The sequence below is a fragment of the Myotis brandtii genome, unplaced genomic scaffold (assembly GCF_000412655.1).
Source record: "Myotis brandtii unplaced genomic scaffold, ASM41265v1 scaffold450, whole genome shotgun sequence".
Taxonomy (NCBI): domain Eukaryota; kingdom Metazoa; phylum Chordata; class Mammalia; order Chiroptera; family Vespertilionidae; genus Myotis; species Myotis brandtii.
Genome location: NW_005367210.1, coordinates 174,126 through 181,075, shown reverse-complemented (window position 1 = coordinate 181,075; position 6,950 = coordinate 174,126).

The window sequence follows — 6,950 nt, the reverse complement described above, 5'->3', positions numbered from 1 at the left end:
TGGAGGAGGTGACCTGACCACACTGTTCCATGTCTGGGCTAAGTGCCTCCTCTGTGGTCCCCCAGCCCTGCTGTCCATCTCATCAGTGTGTTTCCATCCCCGTGTTTATGTGTCTTTCTCCTCCTCAGATCTGTCTTTTTCATCTTTGTATGTCCAGAGTCTGGCATAAGCAACCCCTTAACAAATGCCTGTTGAATGGGTGAGTGAATGAGAGATTGAATGGCCTAAGGCACAGAGTCCAATGCAGAAGTCATTCCTTCCTCATGAAGTTTACATACTAATAGAAAAGACAGACACCCGGAACCTATATGTTCATGTTGACCAATGTCACCCCAATAAATTTAATTTAAAAAATAAGTGGAAAGATACAAAATAAAAACTACATGTGATAAATGCTATTAAGAAATCTTTGTATGTCCAGAGTCTGGCATAAGCAACCCCTTAACAAATGCCGGTTGAATGGGTGAGTGAATGAGAGATTGAATGGCCTAAGGCACAGAGTCCAATGCAGAAGTAATTCCTTCCTCATGAAGTTTACATACTAATCGAAAAGACAGACACCCGGAACCTATATGTTCATGTTGACCAATGTCACCCCAATAAATTTAATTTAAAAAATAAGTGGAAAGATACAAAATAAAAACTATATGTGATAAATGCTATTAAGAAAAATAAAGCAAAGGAGATATTATAAGGGGTGGTGGAGATACGTTGTATAAATGGTTGGGGGAGACCTTTTTGAGGTAATGACATTGGAGCTGAGACATGAAGAAAGTGAGGGAGTATGTCATGTAAATATTTTGGAGAAGAGCATTTCAAGCAGAGTGAACAGCATGTACAAAGGGCCTGAGGTGGGTGTGCGCTTGGCCGTTTTGAGGAACAGCAAGGGAGTCAGTATGGCTAGGGCATGGTGAGAAAAGGAAAAGGCAGTTGGAAACAAGTACCAGGATGAGCCACAGCCAGATCACATGGGGCTTTAGAGGACACGCTGAGGACTTTGGCTTTGGGCCTGAATGAGATGGAGACCATCAGAGAGTTTTGAGCAGAGGGAGGACATGGTCTGATTGATAGTTTAACCAGATCCCTTTAGCTGCTGTGTGGACAGTAAGAGTGTGAACAGGGAAAAGGAGAAAGCAGAGAGTCCAGTGAAGGGGTCAGTACAGGACCCAGAGCCGATAGCAGCCAGGACCAGGAGGGCGGCCATGAAAGAGGTGAGAAGTGATAGGACACAGGACACATTCTGAAGGTAGAGCCAAGGGATCTGAAGCCATGAGAAAAAGAGCCAAGGGACGGAGAGGTTTTTGGCCTTTTAGTGACTTGTGGAGATGTGGGTGGGACTAGGCAGCAGGCTTGGGAGCTTTGTGGAAACAAAAACTTACTTTCGGACAGGCCAAGTTGGGGGACCGATTAGCTACCCCAGTGGAGATAACAAGAAGGCAGCTAGACAGACAAGTCTGGAAATGTTGGGACGGAGACACCCCTGAGAACCCACAGTTGAGATAAGCAGAATTCTAGGATGGCCCCCAAGATGCCCGCCCCCTGCTGGGCATGCCTGACGTAAGCTCTTCCCCAGTGTGGGGCAGGCCAGTGCGCATCATGACGGTCAGTCGTGTGATTAGGTTAAAACGGCAAAGGTGAAGGGATTTTGCAGATGTGCCTCAGGTCCCAGATCAGTTAATTTTTAATTAATCAAAAGGGCGATTTTCCTCGGTAGCGTGATTGGATCAAGCACGTCCTTAAAAATAGAGCCTTCCTGAGTCCAGTGGCTGGAAGCGGAGGAAGACTCTCTTCTGACCTTGACAAATAAGCTGCCGTTCTGGGAGAAGGCCTGTGAAGAAAGGAACTGAGCACCGGCTCTCGGGAATCAAGCGTGGCCCCAGGTGACAGCCAGGAAGAGGACAGGGACCCCATTCTTAAACACAAGGACCTGGATTCCGCCCACCACCACGTGAATTTGGAGGGAATGCTGAGCTCCAGAAAGGAATGCAGCCCAGCCAACGCCTTCACTGCAGCCGTGTGAGATCCTGAGCAGAGAGCCGAGCTGAGGCCTACCTGGCCGCCTGTGAAACAATAAACACGTGGTTTTAAGCTGCTCAGTTTCGGCAGTTCATTATGTAGCAATAGATAACCAACAGATCAGCGTGTAAGTGTCTTTAAGCCTTGGAACCAAGATGGCACAAAGAACCCAGGCAAGGGACCTGACTGCTGAGTCAATGACTGCACGAATGCAGTGAGCTTGGCCATGGCCACCCCCCCAGCCCCAGCCCCAACCCCAACTGCGTCCTACTCCGTTCAGCCACTAGGTGTCCCCAGAGTCCACACAAGCAGATCTCCCCACCTTTCTCAGGTCAGAATCCATTTCCTTCTGAAATGGAAGGAACCAAATAATAAATGGTCTCTCCCACCCCCGCCTCCTCCCTGAGGATTCTGAAGGGCAAACACAGACTGACCGCCGCCCTTTCTCAGCTTTGACCAGGAGGGACTTCACATGAGAATGACATCAGCAGAGGGCTCCGGATGCCTTGTGGCTGACGGAGTACGGGGACCCCCGCCTCCTCCCTGAGGATTCTGAAGGGCAAACACAGACTGAGGACCGCCCTTTCTCAGCTTTGACCAGGAGGGACTTCACATGAGAATGACATCAGCAGAGGGCTCCGGATGCCTTGTGGCTGACGCTGGAGTACGGGATGCCTACTGGGAAGGGTACGACCCTAAGGTTGGGGCCGTATTGGTGGGGTGAATAGACTCCTCCTGACACCAACTCCCAGGGGGTGGCGGGATCAGAGGTGCCAGGACAGGGTTGCTGAGCCAGGTACCCAAGGCCCTTTGTCCAGCCCCTCGCATCCTCCATTGCAGACTGGGTTCTCCAGAAACAGACACAGAGACTGAGTTTGGGGTGCAAAATATTTATTAGGGATAAGCACCTGTGAAAAGAAAAGGGAGGAAGCAGGATTGGGTTTAGGAAGTCAAATGGCCCTGCAGGCCTGGCAAAGCCTCCCCCACCCTGGAGGGGCCTTGGGGGAGTGTGGGGGGAGGGGCAGCACAGTACTGTCTGCCGGAGTCCGTCCCACCCTGAACGGAGAAGGCCAGTCTCACTGATCTCACTCAGACACCACACAGCAGCCCTGGGTGAATGGCGCTCTGCAACCGGAGCGGACCCTCAAAGGGCTGACAGGGAGAGGCTCTCCACTGACCAGACTTCCCGCAGCTGGGGAAGTCCTTCCTTGAAGGGGGTTATGGGGGACACGCATCTGTCTTCCACAGTCCTTAGCTCTTTCTTATAGGACTTGGGGGGTGGGGTATCTTGTTTCCAATTAGAGAAGCCGAGAAACTGTCGCTGTCATTTCTGCACTGCCCCAGACCACCTTCCTGTACACACCCAGCCCTCCCAAACTGTGCCCTAGTCCCCCTTTAAGTCACCTAAGGGTATCCCAGTCCCCGCATACCCTCTCTAAATGAGGTCTGCACACGCGGCCTTGGTTCTCACTGGGGAAACAGGCTTTGTCCAACCTTAGGAATTCACAGGATCTGGTAGAGGAATAATTAAGGTGCAGGGGTGTCCGGGGGACAAAAGAATTTTGAAAGCCTTGGTCTCAGTTTCCAGAACACATGGTGAGAATCTCAAGGGTAGGAACCATTGTTGCTTGCTGCTTTTCTTTACTCATTTAATAAATTTATGCTTTGGGCCAATTATGTGCCAGGCACTGGGACCAACACCACCACTCTAGGCTCTGAGCCGTGTGCAGTTTCACACAGGGAGAGGTAGCGCCCTGAAGTCATACAGAGACAGACCCAAGATTTGGAGCCCTGTCTCTGATCTCGGTTGCTCTTCGCCACTCTGACCCTCAGTTTCCTCCTCTGGACAAGGGAGTAATGCAGTTTCTGGAGCACCGTGTTAAATGCGTCTCACTTCGAACTCCATTTCACCCTATGAAGCAGGTACTACTGTCATCCCCATATTACACATATGGAAGGAAGAGTCAGGGTCAAGTGAACTTGCTCAAGGTCACACCGGTAATGGAGCTAGGCTTTGAGCCCAACACTGCTTCTTAACCCCCATTAAGATCAGGGCCAAATTGGCCCCCCTTGGACCAGGTGTGTCTCACACATTTCATTTGCTCCACAAGGATTTAAAAATATCTGAGTCGGCTTTCATTTTGAAATTGAGATGGTCGCCAAAACCGGTTTGGCTCAGTGGATAGAGCGTCGGCCTGCAGACTCAAGGGTCCCAGGTTCGATTCCGGTCAAGGGCATGTACCTGGGTTGCGGGCACATCCCCGGTGGGGGATGTACAGGAGGCGGCTGATCGATGTTTCTCTCTCATTGATGTTTCTGACTCTCTATCTCTCTCCCTTCCTCTCTGTAAAAAATCAATAAAATATATTTAAAAAAAAAAAAAAAAGAAATTGAGATGGTCATAGAAATAGACTCTTTTCACTTTCTCTTGAAAAATCTAGCCACCGGGCCACTGTGGGCTGCAATCCCACAGGGTCACAACTGACAGGTGAGCCACCCCCTCTCCCCCCAGTGGGTCATGAAGCCAATGTCCACCCAGACTCCCATTCATTTATGTTACCTGCCTGGCCCCCCTGTCTCTGATCTCGGTTGCTCTTCGCCACTCTGACCCTCAGTTTCCTCCTCTGGACAAGGGAGTAATGCAGTTTCTGGAGCACCGTGTTAAATGCGTCTCACTTCGAACTCCATTTCACCCTATGAAGCAGGTACTACTGTCATCCCCATATTACACATATGGAAGGAAGAGTCAGGGTCAAGTGAACTTGCTCAAGGTCACACCGGTAATGGAGCTAGGCTTTGAGCCCAACACTGCTTCTTAATCCTCATTAAGATCAGGGCCAAATTGGCCCCCTTTGGACCAGGTGTGTCTCACACATTTCATTTGCTCCACAAGGATTTAAAAATATCTGAGTCGGCTTTCATTTTGAAATTGAGATGGTCATAGAAATAGACTCTTTCCACTTTCTCTTGAAAAATCTAGCCATCGGGCCACTGTGGGCTGCAATCCCACAGGGTCACAACTGACAGGTGAGCCACCCCCTCTCCCCCCAGTGGGTCATGAAGCCAATGTCCACCCAGACTCCCATTCATTTATGTTACCTGCCTGGCCCCTGCAGGAATGAGTTTGCCATCCTTAATGAAGCCCAGGGAGTCCTGAGATAGAGGGAGACAGAGGCTGGATGGGCCAGGTGCCTTGCCCTGGAACCCCCCCAGCTCTTCCTGAATGGTGCTAACAAAAGACTTAAATCTGGCAAACTGTTTGGGAAGGGTTGAGGAAAGGCACAGACATGTAGAACCACAGGGCGAGGTAGGGGCAAATACACTTTATTCAGTCCTGGCATCAGACTGGCATCAATCCTGCTGTGGGTGCCAGTGCCCCAGATGGGAGGGATCCCTCCCTTCAGCTACTAGACTAGTTCTCCAAGACCACAGACAATGACATCTCTTCACTCACATGACGTTTTCTGGGTTTTTTCATTGTCTTTTTGTTGTTGTTTTACTTAAAAAAAGAGAGAAAGAGAAAGAGAGAGAGAGAGCGCGAGAAAAGGCCCAGAGCCGGAGCACCAAGCGTAAAGGAGGCAGCTGGTGGCTTTGTCAGCGACGGGAACGCGTGGGGCAGAGACCAGCAGAGACCCTGGGCAGGGGTCCCGGAGGACTCTGGGACCGTTTGTTCCTGAGATTTGTGTGTGTGAATGAGTGTGTGTGCGCACCTGGGAGGGTGAACACACGCCGGTGAGATACAGGTAGTGAGGGCAAGGGGGGTCGGGGGGTAAAGGAGGCAGCTGGTGGCTTTGTCAGCGACGGGAACGCGTGGGGCAGAGACCAGCAGAGACCCTGGGCAGGGGTCCCGGAGGACTCTGGGACCGTTTGTTCCTGAGATTTGTGTGTGTGAATGAGTGTGTGTGCGCACCTGGGAGGGTGCACACACGCCGGTGAGATACAGGTAGTGAGGGCAAGGGGGGTGGGGGGAGGCGGGAGGGGCGGGGCTTGAGCCAAGAATTGGAGTAACGGGGGTAACATCAGGGGCAGGGTCCCAAAGGCACCCGAACCTGGACACAACTTCCTCCTACAGCAGCTCTATCCCTATTTTTCATGGAAAAACTGAGGCGCACAGGGCACACCTGCACTGCTCTGACCGCCCTCAGTCTCACTGGTCCAGTCGATGGACTCGCTCAAGTCAGCGGCTTTAACACGAGGCTCTTCTTGCCACTCTGTCTGCTATCATGCCTCAGTCTCAACCCCTAGTAGCTTCGTGCCTCGGTTTCTCCCACTGAACACGATCACTGCGGGCACAGAGGAGCTTGGGTGATGGAATGGGGCTGTGGGCTCGAGGAGCAGCCCAGCTGGGAGTGCCCTGGAGTGGCAGGGCACTTCCGGGAGAGGAGGGGAGCAGCAGGGACCCTGTCCCCACACAGCCTGGTCTGTGTCGTGGTTCTGAGTTTTCTTGGTAGGTGGCCCCTTTTGTTTCCTGGTGCATTTCCAGGAAAAGACCCTACCCCCAATTCCCAGGTGGGGGAATGAAAGAGAGGTTTCTGGATACCAAAATAGGCTGTAGAGGCATTCACGCAGTCGGTGTGTGTGTGTGTGTGGAGGGGGTGGGGGGTTTGCATGTGGGTCTGGGCGACCCCGTAAGCAAAAGGGGGTTATGCCCCTTGGGGCAGTTCCAAGTTCCAAACCAACACCTTCGGACCAGCTAGTCCCTTCCTCCCCCTCCTGAGTGCTCCTCCCTATTAAGGCAGAGACGCCCCGTCGGGTTGAAAGGGAGCCGCAGCTCCCGAATCAGAATATTTCTCAGGATGGCTCCACACCCACCCCGCTTCTCCCCAGCGCTGGACAGAGGGACCAGCCCCCTCCTCCAAGAAGCACTAAGCATGCGCGAGAAGGGGGCGGGCCCCAGCGCTCCCGGAGCACCAGGAGCGCCCTCCTCCCCCCGC